Source organism: Brienomyrus brachyistius, chromosome 17 (assembly GCF_023856365.1).
Source record: "Brienomyrus brachyistius isolate T26 chromosome 17, BBRACH_0.4, whole genome shotgun sequence".
NCBI lineage: Eukaryota > Metazoa > Chordata > Actinopteri > Osteoglossiformes > Mormyridae > Brienomyrus > Brienomyrus brachyistius.
The window spans coordinates 21,838,249-21,855,492 of NC_064549.1; the positions used below are offsets into that span (position 1 = coordinate 21,838,249).

General features: G+C 45.8%; 1 protein-coding gene across 1 annotated transcript in view; it reads left to right on the top strand.

Moving 5' to 3' along the window:
* Nucleotides 1–7,812: 7,812 nt before the first annotated feature.
* The window catches only part of pik3cb (phosphatidylinositol-4,5-bisphosphate 3-kinase, catalytic subunit beta), a 36,859-nt gene continuing 27,427 nt past the window's right edge, over nt 7,813–17,244 (top strand). The window contains 1 exon segment of the mRNA XM_048980651.1: nt 7,813–8,116. The gene's annotated coding sequence lies outside the window, so the exon portion shown is untranslated.

Sequence of the window (17,244 nt, forward strand, 5' to 3'; positions counted from 1 at the left end):
TACTAGGGGGGTATAGCTCCGAGTGATCGGGCCTAACGACGTCCAAGTTTGAAGTATAGGTTCTATCGCGGACGTACCTAATTAAAATCTCGCGCTCTATTGCTCGGGTATTATACCCGATATTTTCTTTATTTTGATATCGGTTTTAATTACAAATAACGTGTATAAACAATAGGTCGTGGACATGGCAGGACTGTGATTAAAATTCGGCTCGGGACGTTGGGCCTTGCCAAGGCCCCACGGTAAAATTTGCCAGCCTGGAGGGTCCCGAGTGATAACTTTTGCCGAGCGATACATTTTGCTGACCCACATACCCATCCGCCAGGTGCGCCAGACCGCCAGCCCAGTCTTGGTCGCAGTAAAGCAAATCCCCTGATTTTTTAATAACTGATTTAATTACAATTATGTCAAGAATCACGAAACCCTTTTGATCTTAACTGCAGCGTAGTAAAGTATCACCTTTCTTGCATCCAATTTGTTTTTCCAATTATTTGTTTTTAAATTTTTATATGCACGCAATATGTTTTGGAAAGGGCGTGACAAGTTCTGGGCCCGGCTTCTCGATAAAAGGTCACTGTCAGCGTCTTTCGAAGACCACAAAAATATATCTTACGAAATGTATTTGTTTTTCTACGTATATTCCTCGACCAATATCTTACGAAATTGCTCAAAGGGGAGGTTCTTAAGTCCGACTTTAATTGGCACCGGAACACCTGATTGGTTGACATAGGTGGCTCGAGAATTGATTATTCCGTCCATGCAGCAATTACTTGACTGTATGCCGCATGAGAGAAAGTGGTGTTCTTTATGAATATAACACTACAGGAATGCTTAAAAATATGGCATTTTGAGAACTTGAATGATCTAAGGATAAATATGACGTTCGCCGATTGGTTACACGAACTCGCCTCCCCAAATTGAACCTCAGTGTCTACTTATCAACCTCATCAACTAAAGTTTTGCTATATATACTGTGACTTTGGCACATTTAGAGAGGTGTGCGCATTCCAGGGGCGTCGGAAATTGGGGGAACGCGTCCACCCCAGAATCGACAGAATCCCCCCTTCCTTCCCAATTAATAAATAAATACACAATCAACACCGCGTTCCTTATCTTTCATTATGAATCCGCGCGTTACCGAAATCAATTCGCTGCGCATTCAGAGTGCAAGGACGAAACCTAATGATTACTGTAATCATGCATTCTATCAGACAAAATCATTTTATCATATGAACCAGTTATTTTTTTAGTTAAGTGATGTTTTTATGGAACTATACCCGTAACGATGTTAGTCTTATTTTAAATGAGCATGCAGTATGAGCTGACACAAAGCTATAAGAGACAGCTAAGAGAGGTTCAAAACAACCTTACGAAAGAATATCTTACGAAAGATATACTTAACCAAGAACATTTCTCAAAACACATTAAGATACAACTTAAGGTTAAACTTACCAACGAGGTAGCGTTTAGGTTCCGAGAAACCGGGTTCTGAAACTGTTCCGGCAAAAACTAATAGAAAAAAAAATGTCTGTTAAGCTGGTAATATAGATTAAATGATCATAATTAGTGTATTAGAGCCCACATTTTGCGTTCTATAAAATCATTAATTCATTCGTTCGTTCGCTCGTTCATTCATTCATTATTGGTAGCATTGCGTGATATTTGTAATAAGTTGTATACTGTGTCAAATAAGTAAACCTCTTACATGTCACATACCGCTTAGACGGCAGGAGTACAACTCACGTTTACAGAATACAGGCTGTTCTGACTTTCCGCCTCCTTTATCACCTTTCAGCATTTTCGTATATTCACCGGTACTACTTCGGGAAGCTGTGTATGTTATGGTAATTTCCCGATTGGGGCTTTAAAATTGGGGTTTCAAGTGACAAACAAATTGCTGCTCTTTTCTGTCATCCAGCTGAGTGACAGGTCTAATAATTAGATGATTAAGGGATTAACAGAAAGGTGGTAATTCAGTCACGGTTCATGTAAAGTGAATGATATAGTAATCAGCAAGGGCCGCCATTACTAGTATCGAAAGGGGCATTTTAATGTTGAAATGTTTCAACGATACGCTTGTGTAAGGCTGTATTGGTGGGTATCAAGCATTTTTTCGTTGTTCTCCTACATATTTGTTGCGAATTGAAAAACGCCTCAGTCAATTAACATGTTAAATTCCGGTTAATGATTGAATACAGTAATAATTTCGATGGATATAAAAACAGTTCAATAGATTTGGGCCTATAGGACTCTACGGATGCCCTGTACCTGGAATTATTAAGAGCGGGCTGATGTGTCCGTAAGAGGTAAGGTCGGGGTGACAGCACGACGGCCAGCTGACCCGCCTGGCCAAGTCATGTACAGGTTGCCGGTTCCCCAATGCGCTACACAATTGAATTCCATGAATTCTTCTGAATGTTTTAGATTTAAGCGCAACCATTTCCAGTTGATCGAAACACAATTCGCCTCGAATGCATTGAAAAGAAGAGCAGGGTCAGCAATGTTTAGATGGCCATAGATGGACATATATAGGGGAATATGCGATTATCCGGTTCACAGAAATCCGTTAATTGTTAATATCTGCGTGAGTTTCTAATAAATAATATAGCCTAAAGGATAACTTGACTGGTATTTTTGCCCTATTGGCGTGACCATAAATACAACGAGACTTTTTTATTCCCCTACACGCGATCACATACCTGATGTTTTTATCTCCATATACGTGTCATTTTTTTCTTAATGACATCTCTGGAAAACATCGGTTGCTTTGGACGATTCAAGCGTACGTCAAATACATTTCAGCGCGCTTCTTATACAATACCATCCATCAAAACTACACACTTGTTTTAAAACCAGCCCGTTTCCAAAAAGACATTTCGTTTGTCTTCTAAAAATACTCCACCGCAAATACACAAGGAAAGGTCAGCATTTATAAAAAGAAACGTCTCTCTTCTCTAACATCTTATGTCAGCGTTTTAGACGACTAAATATAGAACAGCCAAACCTGATTACGGCTAGTAAATGACTTTGTCGGTTTAAGGCAAGTAGTGGATATCCCATTGTGGATAGCGATGCATTTACTTCCAACCATTCTTGGTCCTTTGTGAAAGCTTCCTGTTCCCTATACTATGCGGCAAGGTTAGGTGAGATTAACATTTACCCTAAACTTCGCCGAATTTCCAAGTGTTCTTTCGTGGTTCTTTCGAATGATTTCATTTACATTTCACACTTATACAACACACAAAATGAACCGCTATCGGAATCCATCTGTATATACATTTTTTGTTGCAGTGAGATTTTAAAACGATTACAGTACTGCACATTCGAATATTGTCGTGGCGCTCGAGTAACGTGGAGAATTGCGGTTGCTATTTGTATTCCTGTTGTAATTGCATGGCATTTTACAACTGCTGAAGGAATGGTGTTGATTGACATAATCAAAAACTCACCGATTACACCGTCGGGATATGAGGTGCAATGAGTGACGCTACAGCGCGCATTTATTTCTGTTCTACACTTGTACAGAAGCTTGAATCTTAGAGTGACTTCCACAAATTACGACTGAACAACGAACCGACAAGATTTACGTTAAACCTTTTTATCTGGGGTGTAACTTTTTGGTCATACATGTAACTTTACCCTCCATGTCAGCTGCCGCTAATTAAACTGATAAATTGTGGTACACAAAACAGGAGATGTCTTGACTAAAAAACAAAATGTTTACTCCTTTTAAGTTTGGTATAGGTACGTGTTTTACCAAATGCAGAATTACAATGAGACCACCTGATAACACCCGTTGATGCAAATGTTCCGGGGTGCGTTTCCCCGGGTTGTTGGGTAACTATGAACTCGTTAAAGAGAAGGTATGCGGTTTCAAGTTGTATAGCCTTATTTTCATCCGACAAACCTATAGGTTAATCCGAATAATGAATGCAGCACTTGCTATTCTATCATAATTTAAACAAAAATAATTAACATCAAACGTTCTTAAGAGGCATAAGGTGGGAAATTCAAGTAGGCCTATTTTATAACGGAACGCTGTGTCACTTAATGAAACTATTCCACATAGATATATAGATAAATTCAATTGGGAAAGTGTTACATCTTCTTAAGTCTGGAATGTCGCCATTATTTTCACATTTTTTTCTGCGGCCAGACATGTGTTGGAATCACCCGAAAGAAAGTCTAGCCTTTGGTAAACATCGTTTGCATTTCATAAACGTAAGAAGTTCGCCTTCAACTTGACCTTGGCGATGACTCCGCCTTCTTTTCAAGTGTGCCCAGTCTCACATCTGAGACTTTCAATTTAATTTAAACGAGAAGTATTCTTTTCAAGCAATTACATACGTCCTTGGCTGGGACTCACAATTAAACAAATGATGTATTTTGATACATCTAATTACATGCATTCGTATGGGGTCTACTTTAAAGTCAAATGTGTTTTTTATTACACGGTAATCTAATTTATTCGATTATACCGAACGCTAGTTTGGATTGAATTAGAGTATATTTAATAAAATCAAAGTGGAATAACTCTGTAATCGAAGCATGCTGCACGGAGTTGTGAGGATCGCTTTTCTCTCAAAGTTAATCTTATGTTTAGCAAATTAAATGCAACAAGGACACAGATAGTCTCAATAGGAGTGGAGGTACAAATATACTCGTTTCCGTATGTGACGCAAACGCGTAACATTAAAAACGATTTTGGAAAAGTTAGATTCTTATTAATCATATTTTCAAATCACAATATGTTTCTGAACTACAGACCGTTAAAATACACAAATACACAATACACTTATCTTTTTACCTGTATTTTTACCTGGTAGTCGTCCAGATCTGAAATAAAGTTACCCTCGCCGTTAATGTTAAAATATTCATCTTTACGCGCCCAGGTAATAGACAGCAGCTCGGTTTACTGCGTCAAAATATCTATGAAAAGAAATGTGTTAGCGACCTCTTGTGGTGACTATGCTGAATCCACCTATCCTACTGGGTTGCGGGGGGTCCGGAGCCAATCCCGAAAGCAACGGGCATGAAGGCAGGGAACAACCCAGGATGGGGGGCCAGCCCATCGCAGAGCACACTCACACACCATTCACTCACGCATGCACTCCTATGGGCAATTTAGCAACTCCAATTAGCCTCAGCATGTTTTTGGACTGTGGGGGGAAACCGGAGTACCCGGAGGAAACCCCACAACGACATGGGGAGGTGTGAGGCGACAGTGCTAACCATTACACCTCTATGCCGCCCCTTAGCCCCATTCACTGCATGTTAATAATTTACGACAATTCAGCGACAAAACACATGTAGTTCTATATGCACATTACAGTGTCACGTCTCTGTTTCAATGTGTCCATTACAGGATTTAAACGTCTAATTTTACAGGTCGTGAATTTGCTATCTTTTCGTCATTAATCTAAATAATGGATTTTTGGCTGTCAAATATTAATATATCAGAAGACATAAAAATCTCATACATCCTTGTTCGCAATTTTGTTGTTGTTTCTGATCCTTTGGTAAACTGGAGCCTGTAAAACGCATTTGGGATAAAGTGTGAAATGACAAACATTCCATTTGATGATCTATAGAGCTGTATGTTCAAATAAGAAAATATCTATAGTTCTAAGATTTAATCTACATAGGTCAATTCAACTAGACCATAGGAGTAAATTATGGGGGGGGGGGGCGTTGTATCCCCCCAATAATCAAGTTTCCCCGTAAATGGATGGAGAGTTCATCCATCCAAATATTCAAACCAAAGTTCACCCTTGGATTAGACATGCGGTTAATCCATCCATTTGCACTTTTACTTAAACCTGACTCATGACAATTTTGCCCGTGTGTGTGAGTGTGTGCCCTGCAACGGGTTGGCAGCCCTTCCTGGGTTGTTACCTGCCTCTGGACCCCTTGTAAGCCTGATTCATGGCAATTTTACATTTAATATAAATCCATCTACCATCTTCTGGAACTGCTTGTGCTGTTCAGTGTCACACAGGGTCCATGGTGGGGGGGGGGGGGGTGTCATGTCAATCAACACTTTTCCTATACAAGAGATAAGGGAAAATCCAGGATGGTATGCTAACCAATTCCAGGGCACTCTCACAGACCATTCACACCTCAGCACATTTTTAGGTGTGTGTGTGTGTGTGTGGGGGGGGGGGGGGGGGTACCAGAGCAAGCCATACAATGACATGGGGAGAACATGCAAACTCCACACACATGGAGCCATGGTAGAGACTCGAACCCGGGTCCCAGAGGTGTGAGGGAACAGTGCAAACCACTGCATCACCCATCTCCAATACATCCATCCATCCATTTTCCAAACCGTTTATCCTACTGGGATTCAATCCTACTGGGGGGGTCCGGAGCCTATCCCAGAAGCAATGGGCACAAGGCAGGGAACAACCCAGCCCATCACAGGGCACACTCACACACATTCACACTTACAGGCAACCGGAGTAAACCCCACGATGACATGAGGAGAACATGCGGAGGCAGAGACTCGAATCCGGGTCCCAGAGGTGTGAAGCAACAGTGCTAACCACTGCACCACCATGCCGCCCCATTTCCAATTCACCTTTATCTTAAATATACCAAACAATTACATCAAATTCTTGTTAATATGCGTTGTAAACCCAATGATAACCATTTTTCTTTAAACACAAGTTGTAAAATCTCCGATGTTGATGAAAATACTGGAGATGAATAATCCATTAATGGTTCGTTTTCTGATATAATCTATACATAAATGAGGTAAACAATTAGCATATTTATTCTAGGTTTCTCAATGTATATTTTTGTCAGATTTTCCAAAATACTTGGGATTTTGGTAAGAAATTGAACCAGTTGATGTAAACATGTATTTCATACACACCCTGACTGATGGTAAATTAGGTTAGTTATACATGTATATTTTTTTTGATGGAGAAGAAGAATATTGGCCTACAAGTAAATCTATTTATAAATAGGCCATCTTAATAAATTTGAAAAATACCACTTTGGGTTATTTATCAAAATGTAAAAATATAATAAATTTTTTTTCTCATAATTTTCTTGCAATTTACCTTGACACGATTTCCATGCACATATATTTTGATATATGTTGACTACTTCTATTGTTACAAGATTGGAATGCATAAACTGCATGATATGTTTTCATAATTGTGGAAAAGACAATAACTGTACTTAAATTACCCATCGAGCCATCAGTGGTGTGTGGTGCTTTTCCTAAGTCCGCCACCAGGTGTCAACAGAATCATATATTTTTAGTCACTAATACTTCCAAGAATATAAGGTTTTCCTATGTTTTACATTTTATACGAAAAATATACAAATGAACGACATTTATTATTGTGCTTCTGTATTTTGTAAAGTTTAAGCTTTCGGTTCCATCCAGTACCGTTGGATCCTGTGATGTGACTATATCCATAGACTGAAGTTTCCTTGCTCAACCGCTGTTCTAAGAAATCTTGAACCGCTTTCTTAAACCGTTCTACACTGTCACCGGTTCAGTTTCCTTCCGTAAACACCATTTGGATTAGGGGATATTAGGGGGATGCCCAAATTTTCTTTAGCATAGTCCTTTCGGACTTCAGAAGGCACGAACATTGACACATGACTCACACTGCCCCTTAAATCCAGTACAAAACAATACACAAAAGTACTAGCTACGATTAAAAGGATTAAGCTGTGAATCACAGTCCAAATGAAATGAATGGCATTCCTGCGCGCTTCATCGCCATCGCAGCGCACTTTGTGTTTCCGGGTGAAATCACTGCACCACGATATATTCAAGCTGGGGCTGTGAAACGGGAAGCTGCCGGCGGCTGGGTGCGAGTCAGAGAGAGAGACAGAGAGCGAGACAGGGGGGAGGGAGGAGTGAAACCGAATGAGGATCGGGGGGGAAGCTGCAGCTCAATTCTGCGTTTCTGTCCGCCGTGCTAAAAAAAGAATAGGGGGGGAAAAGCGACAGCTTTCGCCCACCTGCATCGCGTTGTCTGACATGTAAAGCCCCGTGTTTGGCTGCTCCCTTACCGGAGGAACTTGGCCAGTGGCCGGATCGTTGCGTTTCATTGCGGGAAGGAAACTTCGGGTCTACGATAAACACATGAAGGTAAAGCGCCCGGCCGCACCGTCTCTATCAGATCACTAGAATACAGCTTTAACCTAGTTAACATGTATCCATATCCGCTGGATTACTGCTGTAAACTGGCTAACTTCTATCCATATCCGCTGAATTCCCTCCAACTGACACACTGTTGTTCTTATGTATTCCACATATTTTCCATAAAGGAAGATTTGCCGCATAAGTTCAATAAATGGATTGTTCTGGAATGTCTTAACCAGTGTGTTATCATACAGAATTTGGCTCTGATTTGATTTCGGTCTTTGATATGTTCTAATACTGCTTGTTTTTAACGAATTACGTCTCAGTTGGCAAACAATCTTGTAGTTGTTTACAACGTTTAGACCCTGCTACGCGATGGACACCTGTAAAGCTGAATCAGTGCGATGTTATAAATTAGTCTGGCTGATTCTCATAGCCGCGTTACTGTTGTAATGTTTTCCTCATATGGGGTGTTTACTGCCCGGTCGGCGGCCCCGCTTTTGCTTCTCCGATGGCATTTTCACTGCGGTTATTATTCCTGATGTTTCCCAGCGGATCCCCATCCGCGCATCTCCGTAATGCGCCACCTTCTCCGGCGCTGTCATCTGTACCTCTGCTTTAAACTTCAGAGAAAAAAAACCCGCAAATATACGGAATCTACATTAAAGTTATTATTGTTTAATTTATGCTGGGATTTTCTGATGGCCAACTGGACTAGCTTATATGTAAACTGGCATTGCATTTAGGCGGGGGTGCTCCCGTCGGTATGAATTGCATCGTGCAGCTTGATGATGGGCGGGGGAGTATTGTGGGGAAAACACCGTCCTGCTCCGCGTACCTTAGCAGGGAGATTACCGGGAGGGGCCGACCTGCCCACGGGATAACGCGTGGAGGCCAGGCTGCACAGCGCATCGACCAACAACAGGTGCCTCCGGTCCGCGATGCGGAGTCACGGATCTGCTCCTGTCTGGTTGCCTCCTCTCTCCGGTGTCACTTTTAATAAAACGCTTTAAAGGGAAGGGTTTGAAGCTGCTGTAGTGCCGCTCCTGTGTGGTGATTCTATCACAGCGGAACGTCCGCTGTATTGGGAATATTTTTACCTTTACTGGTCTTTAGTGGATGAAATGGCGCAGACTAAAAACATATGGCTACTTAAAATCTTCATGTCCTATCAGGCGAATTGGTCTATCTTGAATCTTTCTACACTAATTCCTTCTCTTTGCTTCTACGTGACCGATCACAGGACAGTCATGACATGATTTGAAAAGCCTCAAAGCGATATCTAGGTAGGGTTGAATGAGGAAAGGCAGATGCCGCTTTGATGTGTCTCTCAGGAATTACCCGTGTGAATGATCCGCGTTTCAGTGTAGAGTGACGTAAGGCTCAGGGCCCTGGGGGACCGCGCGCGATGGTGCGCTGCCAGTCACCAGCTCGGTTTACCTGCTTTCCTTTGCTCCGTTTGTTGTCTTCCCCTGGGATAAAACCGGTGGGCATTTGTATGGCTCAGCCCGCCTACTGCTGCCTTTAAAGCTCTCGTTTACAGGCCATTCGCTGCTAAATGATTTGTTGATTTAAGGCCCACTGTCAAAGTCCGGAAGGTGGTACTTAACTTCACTCCCCTAATGGCGAACGTACGCCATTGCAGTCTCCTACCGAAAAAATTGGTTGATTTTATAATTTTTAAAATTAATTTATTTATTTATTGTGAATCGGAGCCTGTGTGACCCACAAACATGTGATGTGACAATAAGTCAGTGGAACTGCAAAGGGTAGATGTCCTGAAATAGCTCGTGTGACGTCATCGGTCATATGACCGCGTGCGGGGGTTACAGCTCGGGGTGGCCACGCAGGGGATGTTTTTCTGTTAGTGTTTTCTTGCAGGGTCATGGGGGGTGGAGCGACTGGGGTGTGAATGAACCTTTCTTCTTGTAATGTGAAGGCTTCTGTGCATCGGTAAGAGTATTTTTAGTTTTTCTTAAGACAGAAAGCATACCACATGTACACAAGCATACGCATAGGCCTTCTGACAGCTGCTTGTCCGCAGAAGTTGCCATTCACAGATCTGGCGTCATTGTGAAACACTGTCAGAGTGAGGTGGTGGTGGTAGGGAATGGTGATAAAATCTTATCCCAACGCATTTCTGTACACCGCTGTGACTCCGACACCCTGGACCCGGCTGCCCGCATGGAGGAGCCTCCTTGGTGCTTTCCCCGCAGAGTTGGCTGAGGCAGGTGTGTGCGTGGCCTCGACTGGGGAGTCCACATCCACTCCCCTCATGCCACTTAAGCCCATTTCTGTTCCTCATTGTCAGAACCCAGTGTGCTTTCTAAGCAGACTGTGGTTTAAGATGGGTCCGTGCCTTTAGTCAGGGGGAAAGTGCGTAGGAGAACCATGCAGAACGGAGTGGAGGTTTGTGGGCTACCTTCTGTCCTTAGAGTATCAGTGGTTTTTGACGTTTTCCCTTGATATCGATGTCCAGTATAGCTCAGAGCTCCTGTGTCCTGTATTCAGGGTGGGGGTTGTTTTTCCAGCACCTCTGGGCTATACAAGTAACGGATGACGAGAGGCTGTCTGGTGTGGCTGTCTGCAGGGCATTGTCACTGCTGTTGTCCCTTCCCCCCTCCCCAAGCTATCACACTCATTCACATACCTGTGAAGTCAGGATGCTTTTTGTGTACTTTGTTTTCCGTGCCCCACAACATCAAATTCTTCTTTGTCTGCTGTGTCCCCACCCCTCCAGTATGTACCAGGTGTGTGTGTTTGGGAGGGGGGCGGGATTGCATTGAATCGTTGCCCAATCCCAGCTGCCCAGGCTGTCATGTGACATGACAGATTCCAAGCTGCCCCCCTCCTGCTGCGTGGCGAGAGGATGCGATGAGTGGTGCTCCTCTGACCCCTCCGAAGGCCGAATCCTGACTTTCCGGCATGTTCCGTCTTCCCATTTAAGCGCTCCCACGTCTAGGAGTCAGTCTCTCGCACATGAGTCGCATCAATGAGAGAGGCCTTCTCATTCTGCCTTTGAGAAGGTATCATTCCTGTCTTGCGACTAATGTTTGGCATCGTCCAACTAAAGCCGCTTTACCAGTTGAATAAGGCTGTCACATCTAGGGTTACACGGTAAAGCAATACTGGGAAAAAATGCGTGTACTGGGATTTTGAAAATGGCATTTTGGAAAAATGGATCATTTTTATTATGCGAATAGCTATTTGATGTGGCTAAAAGAAATCTGTCTCTTTAAGCCAACAGTGACAGTGGTGTGTGAGACGGTCCTCGGTTGGTTCTTGCACTAAGGTAGAGAGAGCAGTGCACTTTTTCAGTTTCGGCAGTGGTTCGACTTGAAGAGGTGGCAGCAGCTTCAGAAATACCTGAACTCACTGAGAAAGAGGGGGTCTGAAGTGAAATGTGCTGGTATTTCGGCTATAAAGTCGGCAAGAGAGGCAAGTTTCTAAACACAGCGGCACCGTCGTGCAAAGGCCCGTAAGAGGTCTCTCGCAAAAGGAGACGTGATGTCAGCACTGGTCAGACATCAGATGGACAAACATCCCGACCTTTTCAAGGAATCCAACGACCGACAGGTGATCGTTACCTTGTTCACTCCCCTATTATGCTGTTGAAAGAAATCAGTGATTGAAAAATCTCCACTGCAGTAGTATACATATTAATACATAAGCTACAGTAATGTGTTTCACGGCCAACCCAAACTTGCATATTAATTCTACCCAACGGACAAAATGATCCCCGACTTGTATTTTTGACCAATATGCTTAAATTTTAGTTTAACTGATCCGTCCGCAAACAAGCCGAATATAATGAAAAACATTTTTGTTTGAAATAAAGCAGAATGATAATTCCCCTTTTTAAGGGAACAATATTGAAAAACTGTCAAGTATCGATGTCGAAACAAATTTCGATATTGTGACTGCACTAGTCGTGTTTCCGGCTATCGGTGTTGTTGGGCGGTGAGAATTTTGAACCTGTAAATTCAGTTTTATTGTTCAGCCGTTGTCACTTCTGCAGCCTCAAGATGTTAGCAGGTCTCTCTCCCCCTTCTCCCTCCTCCTCCCATTCCTCTTCCTTTTGCGGCCTCCACACCCCTTCATCAAGAGTCCCATCCAGTTGTGTAACATCCTCTCCAGGAAGTTGGCAGCAGGCTTCACTTTCGCTTGCAGCGCCCCCCCTGCTGCCTCGGGGCCCCTGGTGTGCCGTGCGGGGGCCGAGGCTCCTCCTCCGGGGCAATCCTTGGAATTTTCGGGGCCCCGGAGGCCGCCTGGGAGCCTTCTGACGGAATTCTCCAGAATTCACCCTGACAAGATGGGACCTGTTGCAGAATTTGAGGTGCGGGAGGCACCAGGAGCCTCTCCGGCCGCGTCTCCAAGTTACGGTCGACTTCCACCACGGAAGGTGGGGTGGGGTCTAAACTGCTGCCATCTTCGGTGACTATAGGTCTCTCCCCCTCTGCCTCCCTCCTCCACCTTTCTCTCTTCTCCTTCTGCTCCCTCTCTCTCAGCCCTTCCCCCTACCTACCCCCTACCGCTAACTCATCTGCTTCCATGTGGTGCATTTTGAAAAGCCAGGCAGGCCAACCGGGTCTTTAACCAATGAGTGCCAAGTGATTGCACAAAGCAGGCCATGCCGCTCACAGCAGGCCAGGCCTCTCGCAGGAGGGCCCTCAACCCAAAAATTTTGGGATGCCCCCCTAATCTTTGGGGGCTCTTTCTCAGCACTGTGGCTCTGCAGCGCCTCGTCATTCATGGCTGTCTCGTGGCGTGTGACACTGTGCTGATGTGCCCAGTGGCCCGAACCCAAGACTTCAAGCGCTGCAGGCAGCTATGTGGGGGGGCAGCCTGGCTCGGCCCAGCCCACCTGTCAGCTGGCTGCTGCTGGGGGGGGGAGTGGCACCCACGATCCTTAAGAGGGGAGCGACTTCTGCATGAAGTCGGAGAAGAGTGGTACGGCTTATTACCCCCCCCCCCCCCACCCCCCGCTGGGGAATGGCTGAATGGGTGGTGCTTTGTCAGCCCATGACTGCGGCCTTTGTACAAGGCAGTACCGTAAACCCTTCCGCTGTGCCAGCCCATAATGAACAATGCGAAATGCGACCATCCCTGACAACGGGGGTGGGGGGGGAGGGGGGGCAGCTCTCACTGTTTCCCGCAGCTGAAGCATCAATGTTTATCTTCCTCCAGTAGGACAGAGGATCACAGTGTTTCCGGCAAGTTCTGGTGCTTGCTTCTGTGAGTACCCACCTCCTGGGCCTTCGCGTCTTGTCGAGTGGAACTTTGCCCCTTTTTCGGGATTGGTCACGGAAGCGTGTACATCCCTCCCCCTAGCGCCCCGCCCTGCCCCAACGGCTCGGAAGCAGGACCTTTGTTCCCTCATGCTGGTGAGGGTAACTGATTAATGCCCCCATCACCACCTCCACCCCCCAGGGTACTATTGTGCTCCAGGTCGAAGGATCCAAAAGGTCATCTTAACAATCAGCTCAGTTCTTTTTATGGGGCTGAAAGTATGGAAGCTGGTCCTATGGGCTATATTTGGAGGTAAGTCTTAGGGGGAGTGGGGGGGGGGTCTAAATTTGGTATTTCTCTGGTTCCTCCTCATAACCTCATAATTAACTAGCAACCTTCTTTGGACTGGAGTTGATGTTCGGGTTTGGGGCTGGGAGTGTATCTGCTCCATCTGTCCCCTGGGTTTGTATCCTGACAATCATCAGGGCACTGGGACTTTGCCTTTTCTGCCTCTGTGTGTGGCCTGACTGCCATCCTGCTGCAGGGCTCCTGTGGGTGGCGCTGCCCGCTCTTCCTGCAGCTGGAGGAACTTGCTCTGAGCTGTAGTGGCAGGTATCTCTCCTGCACTTTTAAAGCTGTAGGTCTGTGTCCTTGACCCACTTTCCGGAGAGTCCCAGCCGCCATGCGGACGGGAAACATCTCTGCACGTCGTCATCATGCTCTTCGTTTTGTGGAAGAACCCTTCCCAGTTACTGAGGCTGCAGTACGGAAGCAGAGAGCAGAGCTCCTGTTCAGAAAATCCTCTACATACAAACCTCTAGATGCGATCTCTCAAAGATGTGAACGTGCGTTTCCAATAAATTAAAAAAAATGTTTAACTTCAAAATTTAAACATTGTGCCCGAATTTCAAATTTTGCAGCAGCGCACAAGTTGGTTCGTATCTCTGACGATTCTTAATTAGGATTAACAACTTTTTTCTTTAATATCCAACTTACAAAAATGTGCATAGGTATTCTTGATACAGTAACGTGGACTTTTGCTCGCAAGCAGTAAGCAAGATCAGCTGGCTGAAAACAATGGGGGAGAAAATATTGTGCATGTTTTTGCACTCCTAAGCATCCAGCCGATGACGATCTAACTTTGGACTCTCGAACTGGTTTGTATCTTGGGAACCTGCTGTGCTCTGTTTTGGGGCTCCTTCTGTATAAAACCTATCCAAGATGGCTTGCTGCCCGGCTCACCTAAGCTCTGGGTGAGGAGTTTAGACAACCGACGTGAGTTACTTGAGTTACTCCATGAGCGTGGAGGCGGTGGAGCTCATTGGTGGACGTAGGTGTGTTCTGCGACGGGGGAAGACCGGGACAAACCTGGCGCTCCAGAACTTGCCTGTGTCCGGTGCTACAGGCTGGAGGTGCCGCTGGTCTGGTTATGGGATGAGTGCATCCTTAACCACTGTTCACCTATCACTGCTAGGTGGCACTCTCCCTTCCATGATGCGAGGTGCGTGAGGGGCCTTTGTTGTCACTGGGGATAGACAGGCTTGGGAACGCCACCCCCCACCCCCCCAAGCAGCCGAAAGCCCCGGGGGCTGTGCTTCCTGGGCTATGATGTCTGCTAGTCCATTCTGACCTTTCACTGGCCATTTCTTCGGCCTCTGAAGTCCTTGAGCTCTGTGACATGGCGGTTTCTGTAACAAGGCCACTCATTGAAAGGATGTCAATCCGAAGCCCGTAGGAGGCCCAGCCCTTCTGTGGATTCTGCCAGTTTTGCATGCGAAATGCACGCATGGAAGACCGTTTGGCAGGAGTGAGGAGGAGGCTTGGCTGAGGGGGGTGGCACGTCAGAGCCGGCCTGTGGGTGATCAAGCAAGTGGAATCTGGGGCGGGGCTAAGAGGCAGCTGCAGCTATGATTGGCCACTGATCATTATTCAATCGGTTGGACCAATGAGGAATTTCCTAGAATCCTGCTGAGAGATTGAGTGACTGTATGTGGTGATGATGTATGCTGAGTCTGCTCTCGTTCACCACTGCAAATATTTACCTTGTAATTTACCTTGCAGCCATATGTGGTTTTCCCTCTTTCTGTGTGTGTGTGTGTGTGTGTGTGTGTGTGTGTGTGTGTGTGTGTGTGTGTGTGTGTGTGTGTGTGTGTGTGTGTGTGTGTGTGTGTGTGTGTGTGTGTGTGTGTGTGTGTGTGTGTGTGTTTTTGCTGTCACGCTATTTAAATCTCACCCATGCTTCCTGTTTCCAAACTTGCAGCTGAAATTTGTGGAACAAAGTGGGCAGTTATCCCACCCCCCCCCCCCCCCCACGTGATCGGAGATATAAGTGAACATTGTTTGTCCAGAAATACATGTCCCATCACGCCCAGGCTCCTGGTAAAACTCATCTTAGAAGCTCGGTGGAAACTGACTGTCAGGTTGGCAGGGGCGTCCGCTGAGCACCTGGCTGGTCCCCTTGTGTTTGCCGCCAGTCGTGTTCAGTAAGGGGCCTCGCTGGTGCTGTAGTGTTTCTGACTGCAGACGGGAGCCACAGCCCTGATGAGGCAGGACTTTCCTCAGGGAAGCTGTGTCTTTTGGTGTCTCCTGACTTTGTGTCTTTGTGAAGCCTCTATCCACACACTGGGGAATAGAGAACTTTCTAGAAAAACTGTTACCTCAGGCTGTGCCTGTCTTCTTGTTTGCATACTGATAAGAATGGAAGTGTGTGTGTGTGTGTGTGGGTGGATTATGTTTATAGTACATTGTTGGGACCAAATGTTCCCCACAATGTAATAAAAAAACCTGTTATTTCGACATTGTGGGGACCAGTCGCCATGAGAGACCAGGTGATGGTGGTAACTGTGCGGAGATGCAAGCCCTGGGCTGAAAGCACATCCAGGGAGCGGTACAGTGAGGGAACCGCAAGTCGGCCTGATGATGATGATGATGATGATGAGACAAGATGAACAACAAGGCAACACCAGCCCCTGGCATCATCCATGTGCTACAGGATGTGGCTTCTGGGTGGGGGTAGACAATTCAGCTTCCTCACATTTCTGAGTATGTACCTAATTTCCAAGGAAGGTTTCCAATATTTGGGGTTGGGATGGTAATGGCTTGAGGTCCATTACAGAAGTGTTAAACTGAGCAGTAAAAATGCGGATGGAGGCTTTGGCCGTCCCGGTGGAGGGAAGCATATGCAAGGAAGCATATAGGACCCAGGTGGAGGCTCTGGGGGGGCCCAGGAGAAGGCTCTGGGGAGCAGAGGGGGCATAGGTGGGACTCAATAGACACGGAGCGGCCATTTTTTGACAGGCCCAAAAACAGAGGCGTGTGGCGTCGGCCTGCCGGACCCCAGCCAGCGAGGAGGCCCTACATGCCCTGCGCTCTCTGTTCTTTTGTGTCCATTGTTCCGCTCACTGACATGTTCGTTTGTTCTTGTTTTATTTTTATCGTCGCCCTTTTCTGCAGCCTGCTTTCTCGTCAGACTTCCTGTACAGAGCGGACTTCCCTGTGTTGGACACTTAAACACTCCCGGGTGTCTAATGGATCCAATCACCCCCCCCCCCCCCCACCCCCCAACCCCCGTGGCAAGAGACCTGTTACTTGTCTGGAAAGCAGCTGATACGATGTGTGGCTTTTCTGCGCTGGGCTCTGCACAGCCGCCCTGCTCTGGCAGACCCCCGTATCCGTCCAGTCACTTTGAGGCTCCGTTTTAACTTGGCTGCCACCTCTGCCGAGGTGCTACTGGACTCGGAAAGAGTGAGCAGAGTCACTGCCGATTGCGGGATGGGTTCCATCCTTTACACAGCAGCTGGTAGCTTCGTGGTTAAGGTTAATAGCTTAAGGTTAAGGTTAAGCTAGTTAATATCCCTGGACGGTTTCAAGAGCAAGATTGCCATACCAAATTACTCCAGTTTTAC